We start from the raw sequence: 19061 nt of genomic DNA on the forward strand, positions 1-19061 counted from the left end.
TGAGGGACTGGCCCCACGAATTCGGGGTGAGATGGTCAGTCGGGAGATGCCAGCAACGTATGAGGCCCTCATACAACTCGCGATGCGAATTGATCGCCATCTGCTGGCTCTCCCGAAAACTGCGGACCCCACTCCGACCCTGCATCAGACCCCTCGACCGCCTCTATCACCACTTCAGCCCACCGTCACTCCTCCAGACCATAAGGGGGAACCCATGCAGCTGGGACGGACAACTCTCACGCCTGAAGAGAAGCAACGGCGTTTTCGGGAGGGTTTGTGTGCATACTGCGCTTCCCCCTCACACATCCGCCTGACCTGCCCTCTTCGTCCGGGGAGACGGGACACCCAGCAGATCAGCACGGCGCGGCCATCTAGGCCCCTTCCTCCACATCTGATGCCACCGACCTCCCGACTCACTCTCCCGGCCGTCCTGGAATGTCATCAGCGAAGCATCTCCACCACAGCCTTTGTGGACTCCGGGGCGGCTGGAAATTTCATAGACCACTCCTTCATCCGACAACATCACATTCCCCTGGAACTCCTCCCAAATCCTCTCACAATAACCTCCGTGGATGGTCATCCCATCTCCGCAGGGCCCATCATTCACCGCACGGTCCCTCTGCAACTCCGGCTGGACTCCCACGTGGAGAAAATTCAATTTCTGGTGACCAAGATAATCACCTCACCACTCCTCCTCGGGTTCCCCTGGTTGTCCCTACATGAACCCCATCTCTCCTGGTCGTCAGGCATGGTGTTGGAGTGGGGAGCGCACTGCCATCACCATTGCCTTCTGCCACAACCCTCCTCGTCTGTCTCCACGAACCCAGAACCAAGTCCTCCCGTGTTAGACAACATTCCCTCCTGTTACCATGACCTAGCCACCGTCTTCAGTTCAGCCAAAGCCGCCCAGCTGCCTCCCCATCGACCAGGCGACATGGCCATTGACCTGCTGCCAGGAACCACTCCTCCGAAAGGACATCTCTACTCCCTCTCCAAGGCAGAGCAATTGGCCATGGAGCGGTTTGTGGCAGAGGCGCTTCAAAACGGCACCATCCGACCATCGACCTCCCCGGCCGCGGCAGGGTTCTTCTTCGTGACCAAGAAGGATGGTGGCCTGCGACCATGCGTGGACTATCGGGGACTCAATAAAATCACCATCAAAAATCGAACACCGTTACCCCTCACCAACACCGCCCTGGACGCCCTCTCGGGAGCCAAATATTTCACGAAGCTGGATCTCCGGTCTGCCTACAACCTGATTCGTATCCGGGAGGGCGACGAGTGGAAAACCGCCTTCATCACCCCCACCGGTCATTTTGAATCCCTAGTAATTCCATTCGGTCTCTGCAACGCACCCGCCGTCTTCCAGCAGTTCATAAATGATACTCTCCAGGACATGCTGGGACGGTGGGTGTATGCCTACCTGGACGACGTCCTCATTTATTCACCCACTCTAGAATCCCATATTCAACACGTGAGGGCAGTACTAAAGAGATTGCTCGCCCACCGACTGTACTGTAAGCTGGAAAAATGCGCCTTCCACCAGCGCTCCACCACGTTCCTGGGTTTTACCATCTCGTCCCAGGGTGTGGCCATGGAGCCCAAGAAGCTAGAAGCAGTGGCGTCGTGGCCCCTACCCACAACGCTGAAGCAACTGCAACGGTTTCTTGGGTTTGCAAATTTCTATCGTCGCTTCATCCGTGGCTACAGTACGGTCGCAGCACCCCTCACTGCTCTCACCAAACCTTCACCAGGTCCGTTTCGCCTAACCCCGGAGGCCATTCAAGCGTTTAAATCTTTGTGTCATCATTTCACCACCGCCCCCATTCTTCAACACCCAGACCCTACCCTTCCGTTTGTTGTAGAAGTGGACGCGTCAGAGGTGGGTGCTGGCGCCGTCCTCTCTCAACGCGGTCCGGACCGGAAATTGCACCCGTGTTGCTTCTTCTCGCGGAAGTTCACGCCTGCACAGCGGCGATACGGGGTGGGGGACCGTGAGCTGCTGGCGGTCAGGTGGGCCCTCGAGGAGTGGCGGCACTGGCTGCAAGGCAGTGACACCCCCTTTCTGGTCTGGACCGATCACCAAAACCTAATCTCTATCAAAACCACCAAACAGCTCAATCCCCGCCAGGCGAGGTGGGCACTATTCTTTGAACAATTCGACTTCCAACTCTCCTACCGTCCCGGCTCCAAAAACCAGAAAGCCGATGCCCTGTCTCGTCAACACGCCCCAGACTCACCATCCTCTGACCCCGAACCCGTTCTTCCTCCTCATCGCATCCTAGGCCCTCTCCGGTGGTCCCTCGAGACGAAGGTCCGGGCAGCCCAGGCATCCGACCCTGGCCCAGACAACACCCCACCCGAGTGCATGTACGTCCCAAATACCTGCCGGCCCGATGTACTGCATTGGGGCCATTCCTCCGTCCTCTCAGGCCACCCAGGACGCCAACGGACCCTCTCCTTCATTCGCCGAGCATTCTGGTGGCCTTCAGTACGACGGGACGTACAGGCCTACGTGGATGCATGTGATGTCTGTGCCCGGGCCAAGACTCCCAACACTCCGACTGCTGGGCCCCTGCGTCCCCTTCCCATTCCTCATCGCCCCTGGACCCACCTCGCCTTGGACTTCATCACCGGCCTCCCTGAAGCTAGTGGTATGACCACCATCCTGACCATAGTGGATCGTTTCTCCAAAGCGGTCCACTTGGTCGCCCTGCCCGGCCTACCGTCCTCTGCCACAACCGCTGACCTCGTGCTTCAACACGTGGTCCGCCTCCATGGGTTCCCCCAAGACATCGTCTCTGATCGGGGACCCCAATTCGTCTCAGCTGTGTGGAAGGCGTTTTGTCGCCTTATCGGATCCACCTGCAGCCTCTCCTCTGGCTACCATCCCCAGACCAACGGTCAGGTGGAGAGGGCCAACCAACAGCTGGGACGATACCTGCGATGCTTCGCGTCCGAACACCAACGCACTTGGCCCGGGTTTCTCCTGTGGGCGGAGCTGGCCCACAACCTGCAAATCTCCTCCGCCACCGGCCATAGTCCCTTTGAGATCTGCCATGGATATCAGCCCACCATCTTCACGCACCAGGTGCCTGCAGGTGGGGTCCCCTCGGCCCGTCAGATGATCCGCGGTTGTCGAAAGGCCTGGAAATCGGCGCGGTCGGCCCTCCTCATCGCCTCCCGAAGGATGTCCACCCAGCACGATCGTCGGCACCCTCGTCGACTGCACTTCCGAGTGGGACAGAGGGTGTGGCTGTCCACCAAAGACCTACGTCTCAGGACTGAGTCACACAAACTGTCCCCTCGATACATCGGACCATTCCGGATCCTCAGTCGGATCAACCCCCTCACATACCGTCTCCAACTCCCTCCTGCCATCCGTGTCCATCCAGTCTTCCATGTCAGCAAACTCAAACCCTTTGTCCGATCCTCGCTTCATCCTCCTGCTCCGGATCCGCCACCGCCACGCATCGTCGACGGGGGACCCGCCTACACTGTGGAGCGCATCATTGCCTCTCGCCGCAGAGGTCGGGGGGTCCAGTACCTGGTGCATTGGACCGGCTATGGACCAGAAGAACGGTCTTGGATCCCGAGTCGTTTCATCCTGGACCCGTCTCTGGTGGCTGAGTACCGGCAGCGTACCGCCGCCACTCCGGGGCCGTCGGGGGTCGGCCCTGGAGGGGGGGGGTACTGTCACATGATTCCATCATGTGACCGGGAGTAACACGGAAACGAGGTAACGTGACTCCTATATATTAGGCTGGAGAGCAGCTGCCAATTGCTCAGTCATTGAATGACGCACGCCATTCGACTCGGCTCCGAAAACCCGCTCCCAGTAAGACCGTACCTGTCCTCTCTGTTCTCCCGATACCTGAACTCCTTCCTGTCAACCTGTCCTGCCCTGTCTTGTGTCTTAATACGCGAACGACAACATCAGTGTGGTGTTGCGGCTCGCGCCGTCCCCGTTCGCAGATTAACGCGGAGGAACTTACCTGCCTCCCTGCGTCCCGCCGCACTGAGGTCTCTCGTTTCCTCCTACACGTCTCTCTCGTTCTGGTCCCGGTTCGCGTGTCACCTTCATTGTTCTTGGTTTGGAGGACGTACAAAACTACATTCATTTTAGAGGACCTGTGATCAGAGGGGGACAAAACATCTACCGACGCTGGGGCCACATTTCTCCCTTTTTATTATGAAGACAGGGAAAAGCTCCCTTTGCCTGTAAGGGGGCTTTTTGCTTCAATTTGGGCTTTGATCAGCAAGGCCGAAGAGAGGATGCTTAGAGACTGGGGTGGATTTGGGGAGAGCTGAGCCATAATGGTGAACTAGTGCTACAAGCTGTAAGAAGGTGCTGTGATCTCAAAGTCACAGTTTTAAATTATACATTATGTACAGTACCGGCCAAAGGTTTTTACACTCCTACTCGGTGGAGGCTATGAAGAAGAACAAAATGAAACTTTGTACAATATTGTCACCATCATAACCAGCTTCAAGATGTGGTCAGCATCATGAAAGAAGGAGAATCAAAAGCATAAATTGTGAAAAATAGGATTTTTTGTTTACTACATAATCTCCCAGTTATTTCGTAGTGTTGCCTCCTTGGCTTTGTTCTACACTGTAGAGTAATGTATATCTTCATAATTGTTCAGATATGAATAAATACATAAACCCAAACTCTGCATTGCAAAGACTAGTGAGTGTTCAGTGATTGGTAAGGAAGCACCACTAGATGGCATCTGCCTAAATCGGAAAATGCACAAATTATAAATTCATTTGTTAAGTAAATTGAATTTTTATGCATTTTATACCAACAAAATGAAAACATGGTGCTTGGAATTGTTTGCCATCTTTACACTATAGTAACTGCACGCAGACCATCAAGCCTACAGGGGATTCCACATTTGCACCAAAACAATCCAATTAACTTTCTTCACTCATTAGACCCTATTACCAAGGTCCCTGAGTTAAAATCCATCGACCCTGGGCTAATTGGTAGATAAATTGATCTGCTGCTGAATCGGTAGAGGGTACCTCACTGTCCAGTGACCCTCAGACAGGTACGTCCACTGGTGAGTGGGTGGGGGGTGGGTGGGCCGCCCTGGCCTGTGCAGCAGCTCTGTTGGCGTTCGGCCGGGAAGCGGGGCTGTCTTTGGAGCGGACAGGGAGATGACGGGTCCCTGGGCAACCATTGATCCTGTGGCGAGGAAGCGGCCGCCCGTGTCATTATCGGAATGCATTGTGCCTCGCCCTTTTCCTTTTTTCATGCCTCTGCACCCGTTGAGCGTTCAATCGACTATCTTTTTCTGCTGCATTACCCTTTCTGAAGGAATGGGGTGGGCTGCAATGGAGGGAGCCGGTGGAGAAACAGGAGGGGTGGAGGGGTTTACTTTCCAAGATCTGCTCGCTTGTTTCTTTGCTTCTTCTTTGCTTCTTGGTTCCGTAGAAGATGTCCTGGGAGCCCATCATTCATTCTAGTTCTGCGCACAGTTGAGAATGTGTCAGACAAAAAAAAAAAAAGGCTTCGCAAGCTAACATTTCCTTCCATGCCAAATTTGTGCAAAAGTGTAAAGTGTAAAATCTGTGGTGAGATGAAGGATTTATCGGTGCCTTAAATAGACAGGACCACCAACACTACCAGGACCCCACTGCATGCAAGAAGTAAGTTAAGGAATAGTTTCCCACTCTCTCTGCCAGTGTATATTTGTATTTGGGCGCATGTGTGTTTGTGTATGTGTGTGTGTGAGTGTGAGTGTGTGTAAGCCAGAGAGAGAGAGAGAGAGAGAGAGAGCGAGAGGGAGGCCAAGTGCACTCTCCTCCAGTACACAGGCTCTGATAATCTATAAACCCTGTCAGCAGAGTGCCCTCGGCGCTGCCTTTTTAAGAATAACTACACCTTCACCTGGGTGTCAACTGCCAAGCGTCGCCGCAGTGCACAATTACGAGACAGCGCTTCCTAATGATGCATTTGACCCGCCAGAGCCCTTCCTCCCCATTAACCTGTCAATTAAAGCCCAGCTCCGAGGCTGCGGCAGCGTGACTCTCATCTGTAGTGACTGTTGCTTGTCGGGGCTCTCCACTCCGGGGAGCTTCCTCTGTGATTGAGACTCCGGCGGCCTCCCTCTCCCCCACCCCCCATCCCTCGCTCTCCAGACCTGTCCTTCCCTCCTCCCTCCGGTCGCGCTGCTCTAACAAGCCTTGACACCCAACGCTCCGTTTCTGGAGGGAGCCCTGCAGGAGTTGGAGAGCAGGTGGGTGCAGGCGTGGGAAGGGGGGGGGGTCGGAGTGTCCATGCCGCTCATCGGTAATCAGGTCTCGCGCGCAGACCAGCGGTCAAACAGTACATCGCGCAGCTCTCCGTGAATCACTAATCCTTTCTACATGGCTCGCTGCAGGTGTCAGGCTCCTACACCTTCTCCAGTAATACGTGTCAGAAAGCTCCTGTGCCATACACGATCTCTCTCACACACACACACACACACACACACACACACACACACACACACTTGTTTTCTCCTCTGTCTGGGCTCTCTCCGCCGTATTTAATTGGTTTATCTGTTTTGCAAAGCTGCTCATGCTGATGAGTGAGTGCTGCGGACAGGGCGGATACTCATCACTTCGCCATATTAATGGACTTTTTTTATTTATTTATGTATTAATGCTTATTTTTCCAACTATTTTTCTGGTTATTTTAGTGTTTTTTTTTTCTTAGCTGGTTGGAATATCTGCCAAAACAGTCTTGCTGATTGAACGTGTGGCACATATGAATAATTTGCATAGGTGCTGAAGGTGAACTACTGCACCGGTAGGAGATTATTGAGAATAGTTCAGCATTCCCTGCTCACAGGCCTGGAATTCTTCAACAAAAATGGAATCTTCACAAAATCAATACATATAACACACACACACACACACACACACACTCGGTCCCTAAAGGTGTGATCAAGGCTCTGCCCTGGATGTTCAGTCAACTAAAGGAGCAGGCTTGCTGGTCCCGCAGGCCGGAGCAAATCGAGATGTACTTTGTGAATTATTGATGCCGTGTAGCCTATGCATAATGCAAAATACATGGTCTGGGAAGACCTGGGGCAATGCTTTGGAAGCAGATGGTTGGATGGAGAGATGGACGGATGGTTAGGGTGAACGTTCTTTTGCATCATCGGGGCTCGGTGCGCCCCATCTCCTGGTTAAGGGATCCGCACTGAAGTTGATTGGGGTGACGTTCTGCCTGATACGCTCTCAGGCGCCAGAGAGCAGGCAGTGTTGGCTTTGACTCACGTTTGCCACACCCATTAACCCTGCCATCTTTTTGCTTGCTTTCTGCACTGTCAAGTCAGTAAAAGCGTTTTCATGCTCTGCCACTAACGTGCTGATAAAAACACACAAAAACATAATCTGCCCAAGTGAAAAGGGACAAAAAGTGTGCAATGGAACACAGTGTCTCTGCACACGTACGTTTTAAACTTGAAAAACACAGTGTTTGGTTTGTAAGAGCATCTCTATTTTGGTTACCTCTTGCTCCTCCATTTTTCATGACTCAAGAGTATTTTGAGGTCAGTGTTATTCTTCCTAATGTCTCAGGATTACGAGTGTCCAAAGAATCTTACCCATGTCGGCGTGGAAAACGGGCAGAACTGGCGGCGGGGGGGCAGACAGCTCCTCGTGCACGCACAGACGGTATTATTTCCACTTGGGAACCGTCCCTGAACTCTGTCTGACCCCTCGCGGGTTCCACAGACACAGATCCGGGCTGACGAGGATGACACGGCCCGCTTCCCCACCTCCCCCGCGACGCCAACGTGGACGCTCTCTCCAGCAGCGCCGAGCCGCCTCCCACTCTGGCCCTGCCAAGCCAAAGGTCACCAGAGACCTTAACTTGTGACTTTGGGCAACACTGCTTCTGATGTCAAAAAGTATAACTCATTTATAACATGTGATACATTTACATTTACAGCATTTACCAGATGCCCTTATCCAGAGCGACTTACAATCAGTAGTTACAGGGACAGTCCCCCCCTTGAGACACTTAGGGTTAAGTGTCTTGCTCAGGGACACAATGGTAGTAAGTGGGATTTGAACCTGGGTCTTCTGGTTCATAGGCGAGTGTGTTACCCACTAGGCTACCACCCTGATGTTATATGAAGAGAATATTTCAGTATTTCTTTATTAAAGATTTGAGGCTGCAAACGCTTTAAACTCCCGACATGAAAAAAGAGAAGCACGGAACGTGTCCCGATGACAGGGGACAGAGTGGGGAAAAAAATGAAGAAAAATGATTTCAATTCACCAGTCCTGTCTGTTCACAGCGTCCCAGCGGCCAGCACAGCAATTATTCCCTACAACCTTGCGTCCATATTGGATTGTGAGACGGGGCCGTACACAACAGCTTTGCGCCACAGTCCCATTTGGGACGAAATGTAATAAAAAAGATGATGTCTGCAGGGGAAAACAAGCCCTCCTGGTCGATGCGATTTCAGGGAGCGTCCCGTTTCGGTTGACAGAATGCATTTCAGTGGAATACAATTTGAGATTCTGGAGTCACGGGGCGCAGGGCCCCGAGACATTTCATTGAGGAGTGGAGAGGGTCCGCCGTGGGCCTGCTGCGACTGCTGGGTCCGTGGTGGATGGAGAAAGTTCTGAGGAACAGGCTTGTCGGGAAACGCCCGGCATCTCGGCCCGTCATGCTCTCACGTGCGGACGGAGGAACAGATGGAAGAGATATGCACCGCTGCTGACAGTGAGGCCTCCTCCCAAATTGAATATTTCGCTGAGAAATTGACTAGTGGCAGACATGAAAATAAGAGATCCTTGGAGGGAAGTATGCGGTTTCCTCCCCGTTTATGTGCTCCGTTTAATCTAGCGTGTGCTGTTATCTCAAGGCTATCACATGGACTTTATTAGCCGACAGGGGGTTGAGAAAGTTACAAAAACAAGAAAGCCCAGCGATCTTTCTTGCCAAATATTTCCCTGGAAGTGTGTGCGTTGAATGAGGTCAGCGATCACACTGTGAGAACGACCTTGCGAGAGAATTGCTGTTTGCGTACCAGGCACAAACACTGAGAGGGGAGCCTGGAGTAGCGCGGCAGTAGGGAGCAAGATGAATTATTCCGCACGCACAGAAAGCACTTGCTTCGGGTCACTCCAGTTTAGCCCAAGCAGCTGGCATGAGGTGGGAAAAGCTGCGCTGTGGACGTCCCTCTCACCACCATCTTGCCACTGTGCCCTTTGGCGGCTTCAGGGGTTTTCTGTTCTGTTCTGCTCAGCTTCTTCCCTTTTCTTTTCCTACAGAACCGATAGAATCTTCTGCTGAAGCAAAAAGAACTGTCCAGGTTAGTGCAGTTTGGAATACTGTTCAACTTGAGCTGTTCATTGATTTAAACACATTAACTAATTAATTGCGCATTAATACAGGAGACTAAAGTTTGCCACTAAAGTTTTGCAAGTGCGGAAAAGAGGGTAAAACAGGGATTTTAAAAAATTTAACACCCTGCAGACTCTGAGAGTAAATTCAATTTGATTTAGTCCAAATTGCTTTGATTTCTCAGCAGTTCTGTCGGGCAACTTTTTATTCGGAATAAAGGGCCGATCGCAGACAGAAGATTCCTCATCTGAATTGGCTCCAAAACTCAGCCCTTCACCGTCATCTCTGTCTTTACGAATGATTTGTTTCTGGCCAGGATGCATTTCGCATTCTGTGTCATAGGCCGGACCCACACAACTGCATTCAATTTTTTAATTGATTTAAACACGTTAAAAGTCTATCAGATATTCACTGTGATTAACATGTAACGTCATTTTGACAACCCTTTCTAAGCATATTTTCAGACGTGTGTAATCAGTTCTAAAAGGGTTTGCACGTTGAGTAAATGCTTGATGGACTGTGAAAATCTGACCTTTTCTGTTCTGATCAAAATCTCTGAAGGTTTACTGATGCACGGACTGGATGATGGTGAAACCACAGATTTACACCTCTAGTCTAGGTGTGACGCCCCCTTCGAGTCTGGGTTTGATTTGGGCTGTGTAACGTACGTGACAAGTCTTTGTTCCTGTGCCACATTGTTCTTTTCGCTGAACTGTACACCATGCATGCGTTGCAGCAGCAGATTTCACACCAGATGTGAGGGCTGTGAAGTTATGAAGTGCCCGACAAATACCTGGAGCCAAATCCTCCCAGCTCCTGAAATCAGGCCCGGACGTCAACATGGGCCTTTGTATTTCTGGCTCCTCATGCCCACCCTAGATGCTTTTTGTCTCCCCAAGCCCTTTTATTTGCTCAGTTTGGAGCGCCCTGGGATGGCAAACGCTGTAATGAATGAACAAGTCTTCTTCAAAGACATCAGAAGGAAACATGTCTCCAACGTGAAGTCTACTGCCAAGCCATCACATTTGGAAACTTTCCAGGAGTCGGTTTCCCACAATGAGAGAAGCCAGGGCTAATTTTCCCCTTTTTTTTGTGTTTCCAGTGTGAGGTTGATGAGAATCTTTGGATCACGGTGAAAGTAATTACTGCACATTCAGCAGGGCTGGAAAAAAAATGAGACAGTGACCAAACTGGTGTGATTGACAGGGTGTGAAACAAAACAGTGTCCCGAGGAGTGATTGAATATTGTTTTTTTTTTTAGTACTTTAGCAGTTGACCTAACAGATCTGGTTTGTAACTTTGAAAAAGTAAAACACCATTTTGGAATATGTCAAACAAAACAATGTCATCTTCAGAAAGATTAAAATATTCAGAAAGCTAGTTTCTTTCCTCTTTACACTGAGAACACAATTTATTATGCACCAAGACATCTGAATTCAAAACCGGAATTTATCAGTTTGACATCACGAACTTGTAAAAATATAGTCATCTTTAATTTGGCTTACATGCCAGTCCTGCACTTCGTCCCCCCACAGACACAATCAGCCAAATTGGAAATGAGTTTTTCCTTTGAAGTCCTTGTTTCCATTAGGTGCGCATGCAGAATAATCAATATCATTGTAAATATATTAGGATGTGGCATGAATGCGGCAATGGTATCCTGCTGGAGATGGTGTCTCCTGGGGGCCATGGAGATAGAACAATGTTAAAAGGCATCTTCAGAACTCTGCTAAATACGCCAATCAATACAAAGCTATACAAACCTACTGGGAAAAAGAGCCAGAGGAGTGTGGGGAGAGCTGGGACGTGACCTAACTGTTTTATAGGGGAGAGGTTTATTTGATACACCATTTCCCCTCAAGCGCTGATGCAAAGTAGAGGTGATTATATGATGTTTGCCAATTACATTACAAAGGCAAAGATGAAAAAAAAGTTTCCGACCTACTTAATATGGATGAAAAACATTTTTGTGGTTGCTTCTGCAACCAATTTTACCCAGAAAGAAATACATTTGGTTAATGTAAGATTTCGGTAAGATGCCTCTGAAGTTCTGTCGTGATGTCTGGAGCCCAAGAGGCAAGCTCTTGTATGCCATCTAATAAAAAAAAATACCTAATTTTGTAGAATGTATTAAATATTATTTGTATTATTCTTTGTTTGTGACAGTGCTGAGAATAAAGGCAGACAGTTAGAAAAATAGTCACTGTCTGGACAGGTCTGTTCTAAATACTCAAATTTTTCCTCTTGTATATCTATACACATATGTAACTTATTGTATGCAAGTAATTAGGTAGAAGGTTAAGCATTATAAACCCTGTACTGATTTATTAAATAGCAAATGGCATTAGATCAAGGTGAAGGTGATTTAGGACATGACTGTTAGAATGAAAGGAATAGGAAAATGAATTTTAAAAATAGAAAAAAGAGCTAATTCTATAGTTATCTAATTTTCCTACTAATCAAGCTTATGAGCATTTATTAAACTTATACCCAATTAATTTGGAAATGTATAGCTTTTTGTAAGAATCCTTAAAATATTTTTTAAATCACAGTGTTCAGTGTTCTTAATAAAGTTGAAAATAATTATGCGGTGTCAACTAGGCTTGGAACTGATGTGGTTTTCCCAATGATAAATACATGAATGTAAGAAGTAGCTCTATTCTTCGAGTTCACTTAAACTCTATTCTTCGAGTTTAAGTGAACCAGCACACCAGATGAACGAACTGGAAAGTCATATGGAAATCACATGTTTGATATTCAGATTTGCTGAATGTCAGCTCTTTTTTGCATTAAACTAGGGTACTTTTCAGTGTTTTATGGAGGCATGACCTTAAACTCACATAGAATGATGCTCTGTATATTTGCAGTAAGCTAATTATCGCTTAACATGGTAAGTCTCCACTGTGTCATAATCTCTTGGAACAGTTCAGGAGAAAAGGGAATAAAACATGGCTCTTTACATTCATGGGATGTCAGATTTATGGCATGTCGCCTTTGCATCAGCGTTGGCACAGAATTTATGAATTAACAGTTTGCACATTTTCCTAGTTATTTTTCTCCTTCAGAAAGATACCTGACGTGAACAACAGCATGTTTGTGTAGACACTTGTGGTATTTTGTTCATAACCAGACAGCCTGTCTGCCATATAAAGTGGCAGACGACACAGCACTTCCATGATCTAAATAATAAATTGACTGCTGTCTGAGGAGTCTGCCCAGTACACGTGTGCCCAGATGCCATTACACTCCTCCCCTGTGTTTCATTCGATCTGCTTGACACTGTCTGTTCATATGATGATACCTCACAACATGTTGTTTTTGGGTTGTGAATGTTGTGTTGAATGAATTAAATTAAAGAACATAAACGAGACAAGAAGCCTACGCGGTGGGGTGCAAGATCTCTTGGATTAGCAGAAGGACTTTGGCTACTGCATTGTCAGGTTTTCTGGCACCATGTGCATGGAAAAAGAAAAGCTATGTGAAGCATACAATCGTGACAATGGCCCGAATGGCTAAGAAAACACTGTGGTGAGAAATATTCAAGGACAGAGGTCAAGCTGTTGATTGAATGCGATTGAAATGGATACCGTCGGAATGGTGAAAGAAAACGTCAACATTGCCCTCATGAATAATGAAACTCTCAAACACTGGGGGATTACACAAAAATGGCCACTTCTCCTTGACAGGACCCCGGCATTGGAGCATGATAATGTTGTTTATGTGATGATCTGTTAGGGGTGGTGACCTCTTTGTTTCTTCCTCCCCTGGGTGTCGCAGAGCTGGTCTGGATCAGCCATGATTTGTCTGGAGGCCTGTTCTGCCGCGACGATAGTCAAAACAGACACTGAGATGATCTGGTCTTTTGTGCTGTTAAGCGATTAATGATGCCCTCACCTTTGCTGCTCTCCGAGGGTCCATGGTCTGCGGCAGTGGATCTTTCAGACAGAAAAAAGACGTCTTCTGAGCCCCATATTTGCAAGTAAAATTTGGTATTTTTTATCCTTTGTTTGTTGTCTCAAATACCATCAGCGAAGAGAACGGAAAATACGGCCACGTTCTCGCTAGACATGATGACCTGGGAGGAGAGATCCACTCTGCCCCACTCTGGCGCTGGTGAGCATGAGCCCACAAGGGCTCTCCCAAAAACAGATGAGAGCAAACAGCAACTAGCCTTCTAGACACTCAATAAAAAATGTTCAGTGCAGCCCAGCAATACTATGAGTGTTTCACCCGGCGTAATTCACCCAGAGAGAGGGCAGTCGGTGCGGCCCTGAGGCTGAGCTCCTCATTTTAACAAAAATGCCAGTGACCTGCCCCCTTTATGAACGATTATCTCGCCGCTTAACCCACGGATATGAAAGGTTAGGCGAGAAAGACAATCAGAGGGAGGTGAATCAGATTAGTGATAAGGAGGGTATAAAATATATATCAGTCTCAGGCACTTCGTATGGAAATGGTGCCAGTAGTCTTCATTGCTAGGCAGGTCTGACCTGCAGAAGCACTATAGCAGGCCCTGCATGTGGTGCTAGGAAGCCCCGCCCAGACGCTTGTACTATGGGGACGGTATTAATATTCAGCATCAGCGGTGATGGCCTGTCTTTATTAGGTCCTAATGAAGATAAAAATGTGTTGTGTGATATATTTTTTTTTTATACTGAAACTATATAAATGCAAATCCACGCTGGGACTATTTCGCCGTCCCCTCTCCCTAAACAGCGGGGCGGAAGACTTTAGTCAGGCTGCCTGTTGCGAGGAGATTTGTAAACAATTTAAATGGCCAAATTGATTTTCTTTTATTCCCCACCCTTTCCCTTCATAATAAATTAACTACATTATGCAAGAGGCTTCCTGAGTCTAGTAGGATAATGCAGTCAGGGTGGGGAAAGGGGGACTTTGTAGAGACTGAGAGAAATGCCCGAAATAAGGGTCGCGTGATTGGAGTAATGGCTGTCATTGAAACTGTGCCGTATCAGGACTGTTCCACCATTTGAGCTCATGGTCTTTGCTCTATTCATCATCAGTCACATAATAGACTATGATAATATTGTGTTAATAGTTTGGCTCAGACTCAGCAAATGTAGGAAAGAGAAAAAACGCTGAGCAAAGTGTAAAAACGATCCCCGTTCATTTCATGTGCCACAACTAAACCCCTTTTAACGCATACCGTTATGTGATTATTCATTTACAGCATTTATCGGACGCCCTTATCCAGAGCAACTTACAATCAGTAGTTACAGGGACAGTCCCCCTTGGAGCAATTTAGGGTTAAGTGTCTTGCTCAAGGACACAATGGTAGTAAGTGGGATTTGAACCTGGGTCTTCTGGTCCATAGGCGAGTGTGTTACCCACTAGGCTATTCAGAAAAGTGTGCTTGTTGTTCAGACTGTAGCACCGACAGGCGCCAGACTCTTGTGGTTTTTGATATATGTGTTCGTCAGCAGTAGAGCTGATGTGGATCATTACATTTTCTGTTTGAAACAGCCATGCTAGGGAACTCACTGTACGAGAGCTCATCACTATCAAATCATTTTGTTAATCTGCCTATGGTATTAAAAGCAACTTTGATACGTGCTGATTCTCCCATGGGTCAGCTTTATCTCTTATCTAACATTTACCATTTATGAAAGCATCATTCATGCTCATGTTTTGGGCTATTCTGTTTCTAAATGTACAGAGCTTTTCAGCACAATGTGCAAAAGTTTTTCAAGTGGGGTCAGGAAAGAGCTACACAGTGTATCGTGGGGGGCTCCTTTGGTGGCAGGTATGCACAATGCATATCTAATGGGCTGGAGCGCCTATTATCCGCAGGTCTCAGGTGTGAGTGTGTTTAATTTAGTTTAACACACTAGCTCTATTTATTCTGCTCCCATAGCTGGAAAATTGATTTCCTCGCATTGCATTGTTCATTATTCACCAACCAACGAGCCTAAATGCGTAGAAATAAAACATGAAACACTTCTGGGTTTTAATTACCCCTCAGCACACTTCCATGCACAAACTGACCATACACAAACTGAGTGTGTGTACATGTGTATTGGCGTTATTTATTAAAATGTATTATTTATTTTTAAATACTGTAAAAATATTATTTATATAGGCTGTTAACACCATCTCTTTTCAAAGAGAATAATTATAGAGTATTCACAAATGCTGGTCATTTTCCCAATGTCACACTGGATTTGAATTGCTTTCCATTCAGGTTGGTTACTATATTCTGCTCCTATCTGTGTGTTATGCATTTATCCTCACCACAATTCATGTCCTTTCTCCTATAATTACTTGATTGATAGTGTCACTATTGGTGTTATTACATAATGGTATGCAAGTGTCAGGTTTCTAGGTTAGGATTTTTTTCAGCACTGCCTAGGACTGCCTTGCTGAGTCTCACTTTATTTCTACAGAATAGGATATTCTGGCAAAACATTTCAAATATCAAATAAGTATAGTGCAAGTAGGCACCCATATGTAATGTACACACCAGTTTTGTCATGTGTGATAAACATTTCCCCTAGCAATATTTCATTAATTCTCTTACCTCAGATGGTTTTGTTTTGTAGGACAGTTTCATGTATTAAATGACTAAATGGAACTGATGCTTGTTTGACTGTAACTGTTTTAACATCGACAACATGTCACATTTCATTTCAAAAGACTTTCTTTACAAAACCGTGCCTTCCACACACCATGCATGACTTAAGGAATGATAGTAGCATGTATACTCTGCTAGACCCTACAGTTTAGGAACATTTTAGGGACCGTTTAGGGACATTTACAAATGGTGTTGGAATGTGTTTGAATAGAAACAACTGCAAAAAGAATAAAAAATAGTAAGTGACAACATTTGAAATAATGATGAAGTCTAACCCACATCTGCATGGAATACTGACAAAGGCTTAAAACGACAGACTTGGGCTGACAAACACAGCATTTCATTTGAACTCAAGACTAATTGTTGCTGACAAAGTTAATCTCAACAGTTATTTACCACATTAACAATGTCTGGACAATAATTTTGTCCCGTTTGATTTTCCTAATAGACCAATTGACCCTATCAATATATGACCCTACATTTTTTAATGGTACTGTATATGTAAAATAGCAAAATCAAAGCAGACACAATAGCCTATCCACCACTTTTCATGTGGCAGGTTACATAATGGACTACTATACAGGCTGCTCCCCGAATGCACCTCTCTTTCAACTCGCAAAATCTCAGATGAGCTACGCTGCATCAAATAAGGTCCTGCGATTTTTTGCTCTTACCATGGCCCGAGCACACAGTCATTTAATATCCCCGGGCCCAAGCAGCTGATAGTTCTGCCGAGGCTGGCCTGTGAAAGTCCGTTGGTAATGCACTTTAATAATGCATTGGAGTCAATTAGATGTATCAATATTTTCACCAAGGCTTTGCAATGCAGTAAAATCGCGTTAAGCATAACATATTGGTGGGTGAATGAGGGAGAGTGTGTTGGCCAGATAATGGGTAACATGCAGAGCTCACCCCCTCCATGTGTAACAGTTTTATGGCTTGCCTTACCAAATCTGAAACAGCTGCGGAGCCGAGGGGACGTTTTCTCAGCATATTTCAGAGGAGATACATTTCACATTACCTTTCAAAAGTGCTTGAAGCTTGATGTTAATTGAGTTTAAATGCATTGGTTTAATTAACTTCAGAATAACAAAACACAGTACATAATTACACTGACAAGATCAACATCCATTGCTGATTTAAATGCAGAGAATATTTCCATATTTATTAAGTGCATTAAGAAAGTTGTTTGACATGTTTGATTTCTGTTTTTCTCGATTTTTCTGGAAGCAGTGAGTATGTATCTGTAGTATTTGTGGAATGGTTTGGGAGGCTTGGTGTGGTGGTGGATATTCCTTGGCCTTTGCTGACACCTAGTGGCAATAAGTGTGAACGCTTTCACATTTGTTTTATAAAAGAAAAGGGCTCTTAATTCTTCCAAAGCAAAGATGTGCCCTAAATTCCATAATGTGGAAACATTAGAATAACACTAAGATAAATAACACAAATCAACTGTAAATGTGCTACAATTCAAATACATTGGTCAGTTAATTAATTTGATTTATTCATCCAATCATTTTTGTCTTTTTCCACATGTTAAAAAGTGTGCACATCTGCTGGTTGTTATGTGGTTTAATGATTTGGTTTTTGTAAGTATGAAAGCCCTCTTTTTAAAAATTATGTCTGAATCTGGAAGTCTCCATAGTATAGAATCTGCCCAGTTGACTTGCACTGACTGTGATCATTTAGCTATTTTAATCCTTTCTGTGCAGCACTTGACACTGTTGGCTACCTCATAATCATCAAGTGGCATAGTTTAATTTAATATTTTAGGTACGGGACATTTTCTGCAGAAATGGAACAGCTATTTTCCCAAATGGCAGCTATTAATGATTGCATCAATCAGTGGTCTATTCTGGGCCCTATTCCCCTCTCCAAACAATCCTGCTTGTTCAAATCCTTTAAAATTATCAGTGCAGTTCAATGCTAAGCCAATGATTTGCAACCAAATGTATAAATTTGTGTTAGGTGTGAAACATCACTGATTGTCTAGAGGACCACTGGAAACCTTAAATAATCATTCAAGGAACTTGGATGCTTCTTTTGACTGTGATATTTGGTTTCATAAATTATATGATTTTTTCTAAAGGTTTTTTCTAAATTAGATTTATGCCAGAAATTCTTTCATGCGTTAATTTTATTTAGGCTACACTAGTATAAGTCCCAGTATATAGACCTTAGCCTGTCTCTATTATTTTGAACCCTTCTGCTGCTGGGTTACTGACTGGCACTAAGAAGACGGATCACACCCCTACAGTTTTAGCTTCCCTCCACTGGCTGCCTGACAATTTTAGGATGAAGTTTAAGGTTTTACTGTTCGTTTTAAAGGATTAACTGGATTGCCCCTCCATATCCATGTGTTTATTCATCCTCAGTCTAGAAACAGATCTCTGAGACATGTCTCTCTTTTTTTTTATTCATTCATATTTATATGTGTCATATGTCCTCTGAATTCACCGTCCATACATTTTAAAGTTAATTAAGTCACTTATGCAAACGAGCACGAAAACATACATTAAGGGGGGCAAAATATATGATGTATTAAAACAACTCATTATTGTACAATTAACATATAAATTCATAAAACGAATTATCTTTCTCACTTCTCATATCCTTGGTCATCTGCGCATTGGTCTGGTCATGCCTGCCCTTGCAATTTCCCACATTGCAGTGCGCGCAGCAGCGTTACTTGCATTTCCCCCACTTACCGCTAGATGTCAGGAAATCCCTGTAGCGCCGTAACCCCACCCACAGTCCCACAGACTGTAATGTCTGACAAGTGGCGACTACATTTTACAATGGCAGCCTATTGTTTCCACTCACTGACATGTGCAAGTATCACGCATCCGACCATTTTACCCCGTTTCTATGGTGAGGACATCAGTGTGGGTTTAAAATGTTGCTTCTGTATCGGTGACATGTCCAATGCAAGAGACATTTAAAAAATATTTCAATAGGACTTTCTAGCAAATTCGGTGAAGTGTCCTCTTCTATCTACCTAAATGGCCCCGTTCTCATGCTTAAATCAGCCGTGTATGTTATGAGAGGTTCTTGGAAGGAGGCAACTGTTTAATGCAGTCCATGGAACATGGAAATAAAAAGAACACCGAGCCC

At 46.1% G+C, this 19061-nt stretch overlaps 1 long non-coding RNA gene across 1 annotated transcript; it reads left to right on the plus strand.

Annotated features, from left to right (window-relative positions):
- Positions 1-8379: 8379 nt before the first annotated feature.
- Positions 8380-11293, plus strand: LOC114802571 (uncharacterized). The gene is made up of 3 exons (XR_003751735.1): positions 8380-8734; positions 9286-9326; positions 9920-11293. It is a non-coding gene; the product is annotated as an uncharacterized LOC114802571 (long non-coding RNA).
- The last annotated feature ends 7768 nt before the right edge of the window (positions 11294-19061 follow it).

The sequence above is a fragment of the Denticeps clupeoides genome, chromosome 13, assembly GCF_900700375.1.
Source record: "Denticeps clupeoides chromosome 13, fDenClu1.1, whole genome shotgun sequence".
In the NCBI taxonomy this organism is placed as follows: domain Eukaryota; kingdom Metazoa; phylum Chordata; class Actinopteri; order Clupeiformes; family Denticipitidae; genus Denticeps; species Denticeps clupeoides.